This window comes from Lipotes vexillifer, unplaced genomic scaffold (assembly GCF_000442215.2).
Source record: "Lipotes vexillifer unplaced genomic scaffold, Lipotes_vexillifer_v1.1 scaffold272, whole genome shotgun sequence".
Lineage (NCBI taxonomy): Eukaryota > Metazoa > Chordata > Mammalia > Artiodactyla > Lipotidae > Lipotes > Lipotes vexillifer.
Genome location: NW_006772469.1, coordinates 3,551,019 through 3,562,962, shown reverse-complemented (window position 1 = coordinate 3,562,962; position 11,944 = coordinate 3,551,019). Strand labels below are relative to the sequence as shown.

General features: G+C 38.4%; 1 pseudogene; it reads right to left on the bottom strand.

Annotated features, from left to right (window-relative positions):
* Positions 1-11,010: 11,010 nt before the first annotated feature.
* LOC103070781 (OTU domain-containing protein 6B pseudogene) lies at positions 11,011-11,899 on the bottom strand (annotated as a pseudogene).
* Positions 11,900-11,944: the final 45 nt, after the last annotated feature.

Genomic DNA, 11,944 nt, shown 5'->3' with positions numbered 1-11,944 from the left:
CCCGTGTCCCCTGCATCGGCAGGCGGACTCTCAACCACTGTGCCACCAGGGAAGCCCCAATGAGCATTTTTATCATGGCTATCCTATTGTTCTATCCTGGGTTCAAAGGCAAATTATATACTGACAATGATTATATATTGACAACTTTTGATTAAAAGTTTCAAGTCTACATTTTATGTACCTTTGTTTTACAAACACTTCAACAGTATTCTCAATGCACTAGATACAGATTTTATTCTATGTACTTTACAGTTACTAACTCATTTAATCTTTAATATGACCCCATGGCATAAGTACTATTAATATCCCTATTTTAACAGAGAAGGAAACTGAGGCACAAAGAGGTTAAGTAACTTTCTCAAGATTAGAGAGTTAATATATGACAGAGCTAGGATTCAAGTCCATAGAGTCTGGCTCCAGAGGCTATGTACTTTACTGATATAATATGCTGTTTTAGCAGTATGGCCCTGGAATATTTGAACATCATGTCAATTGATAAGGTGAAATATACTTTTGTGAAGGATGGCATTGAAATTGATTCTTATGTTGTTATAACTTTAAAATGTTGGCCTGGGCTCTGATGTATATCTGATACTGTTTCCCAAGTATAGACTTCTTATCTACCTATGACCTCCTGGCCTTTCTTTGAATCTTTGTGCCTATATTCATTCTATGGCCGAGCATTTACTCAACACCCTCAACCCTAGAAGTCCGTCTACAATCAGTGGTATGCAGCTTGGACTATGCATATCCTTTCCCAACTCTGAGTTTAATGGCCTCACACTGATAGCTTGAAATCAGCCATGGTAGAAGTATGTACAATAGGGAAACCAGAAAATGCCTTCTCCCCCATCCCTTGCTCCACCGCTTTGGAGATCTGGTTTATTTCTACAACACTACCTACAATATACTACCGTTATGTCCCAGTATGAGCATATCCCAAAACACTAAAGTTTTCACACATCTTTACTTCATGCTCCCATATGGCATTAGGAAGTCAACATTCATGAGACTGAGCTCATCTCAGAACCCAAAGAAGAACCAAAAATGGTGAAATCTCAGCAATGGGAGTATAAAGGAGTCCTCTTAGCTAAGGGAAAGCACTATATGGCACTTGTGCTTTCCCTTACAGTTCTGCACTTAAGGCAGACATTCCCTGCGCCACCAGGGAAGCCCCACAGCCCAATCTTAATGTTCTCTACCTTGGTGATCAAAAGGAGAGAACTTCTTACCACAGATCGAAATTTTATTATTAAAACATCCTCTGGGGCTTCCCTGGTGGCGCAGTGGTTGAGAGTCCGCCTGCTGATGCAGGGGACATGGGTTCGTGCCCCGGTCCGGGAAGATCCCACATGCCGGGGAGCGGCTGGGCCTGTGAGCCATGGCCGCTGAGCCTGCGCGTCCGGAGCCTGTGCTCCGCAACGGGAGAGGCCACAGCAGTGAGAGGCCCGCGTACTGCAAAAAGAAAAAGAAAAAAAATCCTCTGAAGATAGAACAGCCTAAAAAAGTTTAAATATTACCCATTTTCTCCTCATCCTCCTCTTTTCCATCCCAAGATCAAAGTTTTAGAAACTATGCCCTTAATTTTTTATGGTTTAGAAAAGGAAATGGTAGGGATGTGATACATTATTTCTAGAGCTTGAGTAATTATGAGGTAAGGAGGGATCATTTACCTGTCATACAATAAAAACCATGTGTAAGTTATGAGATTGTGCTACCTGTATCTGATATGAATAAAGTCACTTAATAGCTACATATATGGTGAAGAGAGTTTATTATTTCAAGAAATCACTGTCCAGCCATGTGAAATGGCATATGCATTTGCAAAATTCCCAAGTAATAAGAGACTATGTGCAAATGCAACCTAAGAGTTTTGTAACAATAGCTGTTCGAGAAAAGCAAAGAAAGCTGAAGGTAAATGGAGAAGTTCTTTAAGAGCAAGATACTGAAGTATGAGTGAGAATCAGGTGGGTGAGGCGGAGTGAGAATAAAGGGAATGTGAGAGGGCTAGCATGAGCAGAGACTCAGAGGAAGGACTTGGCATGCCTTAGTGAACAAACATGTATCAGAATACAGGCATCTGCAGTGGGGGACAGTGGTCATAAAGAATGAGTGACTTTGAATGCCACACAAAGAGTTTGGGCTTTGTTTAGCATTATGTTTTGAGGTTGGCCTCATCTCAGTCTATAAAGCCATTATATATTTATCTCATGTTTTCTAAGCAGAGGCATACTAATCTAGCTATGAACCCTTGCTTTGCAAGTGTAAGTGTCTTATCAAATGTTACGGGAGCTGTGAAACAAGCACAGGATTTAGAGTTAGGAAGACCTGGATTTGAATTCTGGGACTGCCACTTACTAACCGATGATTTTTGTATGTTACTTAACCTCTCTGAACCTTTGGTTCTTGATGAAGGTAATATTACATAGCTACGGAGGCTGGGGAGGGGAGATAATTATGATTAGTCATGTTTCTTCCTTCCACTCCAGTTTTGTAATCAGTTGAGAGAGCAATACAGGACTTGGAGAGAGGGAGACCAAAATATTAGCTTCACTGGCAGCCTATATGGATTACCAAACAAGGTTCAGATCTGTGGCACAATAGGGCTTCCTAGTCCTGGACCGAAGGGGTGACAGTATCTGTTGGTTATCATCTGAGAGCTAACTGACTACTTTCATGAATACATGAGACAGACATCTTCAGAAATTACCAGAAGTATTCAGGTGATGGAATGAGGCATTTCCAGGGTTTGACTTTGGCAAGGGTAATTGGAGTAGAAGGCATGAGGCAGCATATTACTATCAAGATGGCCCCATTTTAAATTCCATGCTAGAGAGGCCAGTGGAAATAAGACACCAAAAGAAGCAAGTGAAATTATCACAGAGGTAATAAAGGTGGGAGCACAAACAAGGGAGAAACAATCAATTCTACCCGGAATGAAGAGTGAGCAGGAAAGGTTTCAGAGCCCTGGTGCTTCAAGAAGGAAGGAAAAACAGGCTCTATCCCTTCCGTCTCTTTTAAGAGCAACCAAATGAATTCTTGGATCTGGCTGCTGAGAAAATATATGAGTCATAACTTAGGATCAGCTGGATATAAGAGGATTCCACCAGCAGTTCATGAAAACCAATGCTTTTTAAGCATCTACTGGGCCACTACAACAATCAACAAGATGTTTAAACAGTTGAGTCCATTGTCAGCCCAGCCAGCTTTTAACTATATCACAAAAACTGGCCTGGGGATGCAGCCCAAGATTATTCCATCCCTGCCAGAAATTCCCTTTCTGTTACAAATTTCTGCCCCAGTGGGGTTTTCATAGTTTCGGCATTTTCGTTATAGATCAGTGAATCAGCTAGCCTACAGGCCAAGGAGAGAAAAAAATTAAACCTCCCAAATAAAAGTCAACCCAGTTAGGATGTCTTCATCCATCTTTCAGTGGGAGAAAAATACAGCTGGGCTCAGTGACTTCTATCAAAAGCAAACGTCACTAGTTGGATTGTTTTTTTGTTCTTTGTGCTCTCAAGTTTTCGAGGGCATAATAAAGACAAAGCCTCAGCAGCATCACTTAGACGATTTAGTTAGTTAGTTTGCAAAGCTTGGGTAGTGACACTTCTGCAAAATGCACAGGCACATGAGCAAACACAGAGATGTGTGAATTCAGGAAAGCAGCCAAGTGCACATCAGAGCTGAGGAATGTCACAGTGAAATGAAGGAAACTTGTAAACACCTATCAGTATTTTTAGGTAGAGAATGTTCTAACATATTGCCAGTGGGTGCTGCCTATGCGTTCATTTCCCTAAGCTTTAAAATCAACTGATATTAAAGGTGATGTGAAAGCAATGAAAAACGACAGCTTTATTAATCTAGATGGTGTGTGTAAGAGAGTGTGTGTGTACGTGTGAGTGCGGGTGCACGACGTGTGACTGGCTGCATGTACAGACTGCATTTGTAAAGTGGGTCTTGTACAGACGAGGGAGCCCTCTACTGATTAGAAACTGTATTAAAGATAAACTGTAGAGAGCTGCTTTTAGTGTATTGCTTGTGTATCCTCCAAAAAGCCAGACATTTTGCTTACCTCTTTTTCACATCATGAGAGGAGACTTTTTTTTAAGGAACTGTAGATGTCAGTCATCGTGTGTGTGCAAGTATATGCAATTCTGCTTAAGGTAAAAAGTCTTCAGTTTATTTAAAAAGTGCACCTACATCTACTCTTGAACCTTTTAATATAAACGTGCTTTTGCTGTAACACAATTAATCCACAGATGTCTACATGACTATAATGAAAAAGTGTGACAGAGATCACAAAAGCATATGTCTATTACAGTACTTTGGTTCACCAGACGTTATTTTTCCCTGGTGGATGTATTATTTATTTTACACATTTTTCCCAAATAGGAAAGAAGACAATTTTCAGGGTGACAACAGGAACCAATTCATATGAGCATATTTAAATGGATTCTATTTTAATATGCATAATTAAATCATATTACTCTGGTCAGCCTAATTATACACTAAGACCTATATATAGTCAAGGGTAATATATAGTTTTTTGTGTGTTTACATATCTGATTTTTAACTTCATGTTTTTGCAAAATAGTTTAATCCTTCAATCATTTAAGTCGATGGAAGAAAATGAAATATAATCAGAAATACTGTTCAGTTATTTTCAACATGGCTGGCCTAACAGTATTATGGGATAGGCTTCCTTACCTCCGAAATGTTGATTACTAGATTGTTTATTATTAGATTGCTAAGCACTCTGGCCTTTAACAAAGAATTAACATTTTTTCTTGGAAGTTGGCTTGAAATTTCATTTTTTTATGAATTGAGAAAGGAGCCTTTATGAAATCAGTATTTTTCTTAGAAGTAAACTCTCAGCTTGGTACCATGTGTTGGTAAAGAGCTACATCTGGAGTTAACATGCAACATAACTAAGACGTGAGAGTGAAGGAGCTTTAATATCCATCATCTTTTGGCCACTAGCATTGATTTTGCTTCTTTGCCAATGCCCCCTGCCTCTCCCACTGATCCATCATTCCTTCTGTGGTTCCAACATTAAAGGATAAGCTCTGCCTTTCTTTCATTTGAGGATGAAATTAGAAAAGATAAACCAGGTAAATCTAAGATAATCAATGTACCCTATCTAATAACAGCCACCATTTATGGACTGCCTAACTGTGCCAGTCCCTTGCCAAAAATTAGACCAAACCTTATTAGAAAACTGCAAGGCAAATATCATTGTCCCAGGTTGTTGGTTGGTATTCTTTTGCTTGCAAATGATAAATCATTTTCAAATGAAGTTGAGCAGAAGAAGGGGACTTCATTAGAAAGACACTGGAATGCCTCACAGAATCCAAAGTCAGTTAGTGCTACTTTCATAGCTTCATTATAACTATGGTTTAAAAAAAAAAAAAAAATCACAGTCTTTACTTTCAGGTATTAAACTACAAGTTTAGATATTCTGTTCATTTCTGACCCTGATTTTCATTTTCTTTAAGACAGAAAATCATTTTTGCTGTTTTTCCTCATGTTTTCCACATATATCTGAGTAAAAATAAATGTCAAATCGATTCATAAACCAGCTAAATAATTTTCATAAACCCGCTATCTAGCTTGTAATGCTTTCAGACTGCAGGAGTGCACAGTAATCAACTCTGAGAAGTGAGACAGAGTTTCACATTTGGTTTTTATTTCTGTCACTTGTGATTCCTAAGCAAAGCACTGGCAGAGCCCTCTGGCACCCCACCCCTTCCTCGTGTGGTAAAGAGGCTGGTCCATGTACTGACTAGGGAAATGGCCACGTAAGTAGGATTGGCAAGACTGCAGCAGCAGAGACTACTGTGCCTGTCCTCATAGTTTAAGTGTATCTCCACCTTGCCGTTGGAGCAAATGGTGACTCTGAATCTAAATGCTCCTAATCTTGTTTAATTTGCACCATCCTTGGAATCTACCTTTCAGTTTAACTTGTCTGCTGGACTCTGCTTTGAGGTTTTGCTCCAGTGTCCAACTCCATAGAGGAATCCCCTGTACAGCAAGCCTGAGTGATCATTCAGTCTCCAGATGGAGAGCAGACATCAGTGCATGGTACCTGGATTAGAATATTAGGTAGTGGGGGTGAGGATAAGGTAAGATAAGTTCACTGAGGAAATCTGATTTCTTTTCACTCCTGAGGATGTTGATTGGGACAGAGAGGCCATGATGATGGGATGGGGTTGAGCTGTGTTGGGAAAGGCAATCTGGTGCATGCAGTCTTTTGACCCCCCAGTAGGCCGTGTAAAAATGGACCTAGGGCCTGGAACACTTCCTCACCAAGAGATAAAGAGTTCACACAGTCTGTGCTAGATTTATTGCCTACCACAGGAATATCTTTCCCTGTGTTCAAGCTCAATGTATGCTCCTTTTTCCTGCTTAAGCGTGTGTGTTAACATGGCGCCTCACCAACCCTACTAGTATACCTGTTCTCCATGGAGAGGGAATGGGGTCCTTCCACTGTGGCATGAGAGGAGTTAAGTAGGCCAGTTGCTATGTGGAGAGACCTCCTAGCTATGGGGGACTGATGCCCACTATTGGAGCTGGTATGGTTCTGTCTCTCCTCTTTGAAGTAAAGCATTGTTCCATCCAGTGCTTGATTGTGTTGTGTTTTCCTGGTCAATTTCAATACCGAGATGCAATGGGCAGAAGTATATGGACTTCTATTCCTAGTAGTCAGCATAGGGATGATCTTTACTGTCCTCCTTGTAGTCAGATCCTTCCCTGGGATTGCTAACCAGTGCAAGGTGTTCTGCTCAATAAGGTGGTTCTGCGTTTCACTTACAACAAAGACCTGCTTCCCTTAGACTGTTCTCCTATTACCAGATGAGAGCAAGATCCTGTTGTACAGTTTGTTGGGAGGTGGACACATTCACATACCCCATGTATATAGTATCCCTTAGAATACAACCACAGACAAGATGCATGGGCATGGTACCCCTTGGAGCCGTGCAAGAAGAAAACTGCTGTTCCTTGATTTTACCTAATACTGGAGATGGGTTATGCAGGGTCTATGTTCTGTTCAGTGATCAGAAATGGATACATAATATTTGGGCACAGATATAAAGTTTGTACAGGCAGAGGGAATTTACTCAAGCCTGAAAAAGATATGATTGCATGTTACTTCTTAGAAGAATCGTTTAGTATGCTACATTTCCAATGAGTTAATTTAACTGTCTGGGGAAAAAAATCCATGGACTATTATGCTCATGTACACTCAGCAAAGCAACAGTATTATTTTAATTTAGAAGCTGTTACGCCACGTCATATATAACTACTAGGTAAGCAAACTGATTCTTTTATATATGCAGTTGTCTACTGAATAAAAATAGGCAGTTATTCTGTACCTTTCTAGTACCTTTGTCTTGTGATAGGACTGTGTTCTAACGTTTTCTCTTTGTTCTTCATAATGGCACTGTTTTGTAATACTTTTCAAAATGCAAGACTCTCCAAACTTTATAGCTGACTTACCTGAAAGCACACTGTCTCATGGGTTCACTGGACTGAAAATGTAGTTCTGGTTCAAGAGCACAGCCAGCACAGGGATAAAATGCATCCTGTCCAGGAAAGGCCTGGGCTGAGCCATTCCGTTGAAGCGCTAGTCACCTTCCCAGTCTAGGGATGTTAAGAATACATTTTCATCATGCAGCAGTTTGGTCTCACTAGGCTCTGTTGGAAAACACCATCTGTTGTTTCTGGAAAACTCTTAGACATTTTATTGACACTCGAAGCCCTATTTCATTTCCTGAACATTTGTTCCCTTGAAAACCTGATGCCTCTTAAAATTTAAATGTATAAAAAATAAACTTAAAATGTAATACCCAGGGAAGTTTATGATTAAATAATGTTTATAAATAATATAGCTCAGTTCTTGGAATATAGGAAGCACTCAATAGATATTATCAATATTGTCATAATCCTTCTTAGTATTCAAGTGAGATTTTGCCAATTGTTCTTAAATTACATATAGATCCACATCAGTGTAAAATAAATTTGATTACTCTAGGTGTCAGCATAAATAATCATAAAATGGTGTGAAAGTTTAAAATCCAAAGTTGACAATTACTCTTCTATATAATTGCAGGAGTTAATGAGTGACTGTGAACTCGGTCATTTGCATAACTCAGCTGTGTCAGTGTTTAGGGTACTCTGCAAAGATATGAATTCAGGGTCCCAAAATTTGGAGTCATGAACCTGGATTCAATCCCAGTTCTCCTGTTTAGTAGCTATATGCCTTGAAATGATTCACAGTTGCTGCATGATCCAGATTCTCTACCTTTTCCTCAACTGCTCTTCCTCGACAAAGGCTCTCCAAAGACATTTCACATCCAGAAAGCAGAACAGTGGTTAAGAATGTGGAATTTAGCATCTGATGGATCTAGTGGGGTCCCCTTTCTAAACTCACTAGCTATGTGACCTTGGGAAGCTTCCCAAACCTCTATATAAAACTCAGTTTCTTATTCTGGAAAATGAAAATAAAATTAGTATTAACTTCATAGTTGACTGTGAAGATTTGACAATTTAATGAAGAAATATTCATAGCACAGCACTTGCAATATGCTTGAGTTTTGAAAAGTTATTAGTTCTAACAATTATTATCTTTATTATTATTTTGTCTCAGTTTTCTCATCTCTAAAAAAGAAAAATTGTATCAGTTTTGTCTATGCTATATGTTGTTTTGAGTATCAAATGAGGCAGTGTGGTATATAAAACCTGGTATATAAAAAGAAAACTTATAAATTATTTTCTTGGGCAGAAGAATACTTGGAAAACATTGTCAAATGCTATGGCTTAGAAAACGTCTTGCCGGAAGACATTTAATATTAAGGTTATCTATGTCTACTACTATAAGAGTAAAAAAATAACTCTGGAACTGTAGTTAATATTACCCAGCTATTGTGACCTGTCAAGGAGAAAGCTACAATGTCCTAGATCAGTAGGTTAATCTAGTTAAAGTTAAACCTACTAGTGTCATATATATAAAGTAGCCGTTTCAGTTCAAATTTCCTTTTTTAATTAAGAGATGGGACATTGTACTTTATTGCTGTTGTTCTCAATATTCTCCAGATAGGACGGCTGCTGTTTCTAAATATCCAATCTCTTTTAGGATTCTCTGAAAATTAAAAATGTGAAAGACTATTAACCAGTGGTAAATATTCCTTGAAACCTGAGTACCTAGAGAGGTCTTGTTTTTTCATAGACAGATTTACATATTCTTTATATTCTTCTAAGCAGATTGCCAGATTTTCATTCTCTAATTTGTGTACTGGTCACCCTGAAGAGTTGTTTAACACAGTATTGTATAGTTCTGGAATAGTTTGGGGTAGTTTTTCAAAGATATTTTCGTAACGTTACTATGTAGATGATTCTATCTTTTCTTCAAAATTGTTAGAACTCTTGATGCAAATGCAAAAGTGTGCATAATATTTTAATATATGTTCATATTGAGACTCATCTGAAAATATTTAGTACAACTTATCAAAATGGTATTCAAATTCAGGCTTTTTTCTGTTATACTGGTCAATTGAATTGAATCTAAAGTGGAAAATTCAAACAAATAATAAATGCACGCAAAACGAGACACGAGTAAGCTGCATGTAATGATTGGAATTAAAATTAGCATCCTCTCCAGGGAGGGGGAAGGGTAGGCTGGGACAAAGTGAGAGAGTGTCATGGACATATATACACTACCAAACGTAAAATAGATAGCTAGTGGGAAGCAGCCGTATAGCACAGGGAGATTAGCTCGGTGCTTTGTGACCACCTAGAGGGGTGAGATAGGGAGGTTGGGAGGGAGGGAGATGAAAGAGGGAAGAGATATGGGGACATATGTATATGTATAACTGATTCACTTTGTTATAAAGCAGAAACTGACACACCATTGTAAAGCAATTATACTCTAATAAAGACGTTAAAAAAAATAGCATCCTCTCATCTCTTGTCTGACCTTAAATGAAATATTTTTTAAGAATCTATAATCTTCTTTTTTCCATAATGCTTTCCATGAGAGATAGCATCCAATCTTTTCACTTTAAATTCTACTCTTACTCTCAGTGACTTTCCTTTTCTATCTTTCTTTTGAAATTTGTATCTGTATTTCCAGAAATCCACCAGACATTTCCAGATGTTCTACCAGTGTGTCCTATATGACCTCCATTGAACTATCCTCTCCACTCTTTTCCATATATCCTGTTCTTTTTTTCCATATATCTGTTATTTTTTTCATATATCTGTTATATATATCCATATATCTGTCCTTTTTTATTTTTCCTATATTATTGAATGCCATATCATCCACCTAAACCTCCAAAGTAAAAAAGCTTTTCTTTTTCACCCGTTTTCACATCTAAGTATCTCTCAGTACTGTCTCTCCTCTTAGTTGAGTCACAGTTTTAGTCCAGTTTCTCCCCATTTCCTTTTTTAAATATTTTTAAATTCTTTATTAAAACAATCTTCTTAGCTGCACTTTGATATAAAAAGCGTCACAGCATTAATCGCATCAACACCAAAGTTACTGCAATCACGTTCATTTATAAGCATTCATTAAATTTGCTATCACCATCACCACGTTATTGCAATGTCAGAGACTGAGTCATTTCACTTCTTCAAGAAAAATTACATTGACATGGTTACTGAAAGCTTTCAGTAATAGGGAGAAAAAAAAAATTAACTATTTCAACACAGAACAGAATGTTCAGGATCCTATATTTAATAAAAATATCAGCAAACAGGGTACCATCTTGGTCTATAAATGATGTTCTCCACAAGGGACTTAAAAGTGTTTTTAAAACACCACTAAGGGGACATTGGTGAAAGTTTCTTTGACACATTTTTTAAAAACCTGTCAGTAGCTTTGCCATAAAACTGATGTAAGGTAGTTGGTTTTTTTTTTTTTTTTTTGGAAACATTTAGAACAATCCAACACTTGATATTAATACTCAGATCAGCCCACTGTACTAAAACATAACAGCAACATTTTATAGACTAGCTGCAATTTTCACTAGCTGTGTTCACCAACCGTTTAACAGAATTGTAGTGTTCTCCTAAGCCATATGCATGTCTCATATACACAAGTATTAATGGGTTTGGGGGATATTCTTCACCAACTACAAGAGGAGGAGACTGCCTGTATTATCTCTACTGGTGTTCGTTAAATGTGAGACAGGGCTCTTAGCTCAAGCTGACCTCTCCAGGCAGCGGTATTTATGATATCATCACAGTACTTTCCACACTCTTCTGAAGTATACATATCTCCTGTATTGGGATTTGTTAAAAATGGCAGAAAGTCTTCTACGTGGCTTTGCATATAGTCAGCAGTCTGACATCTTAAGGCAGCCACAGTCAGACTGCAGTCCTGTTCTTTCAGTTGATCTTCAATGGCTCTGTACATACAGTGGCCATCAGATGGAATCTGTTCAATTTTCAACTGTCTAGCTGCCAATATTTGAGCAAGTTTTTCACTTTCTACATGTCTAGCCCCAGTTAAGTTTTCAATTTCAGCTTCAGCTATCCTTTCTTCCCGCTCCTTCTCCAGTGCAGCATTTTTGTCCCGTCTCTCTTGTGCTTTTGATATCCCAAACGGCTGATTCTCAAGAACCAAGTTTGAAATATTGACAGCAACAGAATCCATTTTACTCTCCTTAGAAGTCAGCTTCAATTGCTCCAGCTTCTCTTTATGTTTCTGTTCCACTTCTGCTTCTAACTTAGCAACATCTTCAGTAAGTTGCTTCCTCCTCTTTTTGTCAATCTTGGGGACAGCATTCTTCATACCCTGAACTTTGGCTTGCAATTACATCTTCTCTTTGCGATGCCTTCTTACCAGCTGTTCCTCCTAATCAAGCTCCTCAGTCAAGACTGCCTCCATGACGACTAGGTAACCCGCTCCCCATTTCTTTTTTTTCTTTTTTTTTTTTTTTTT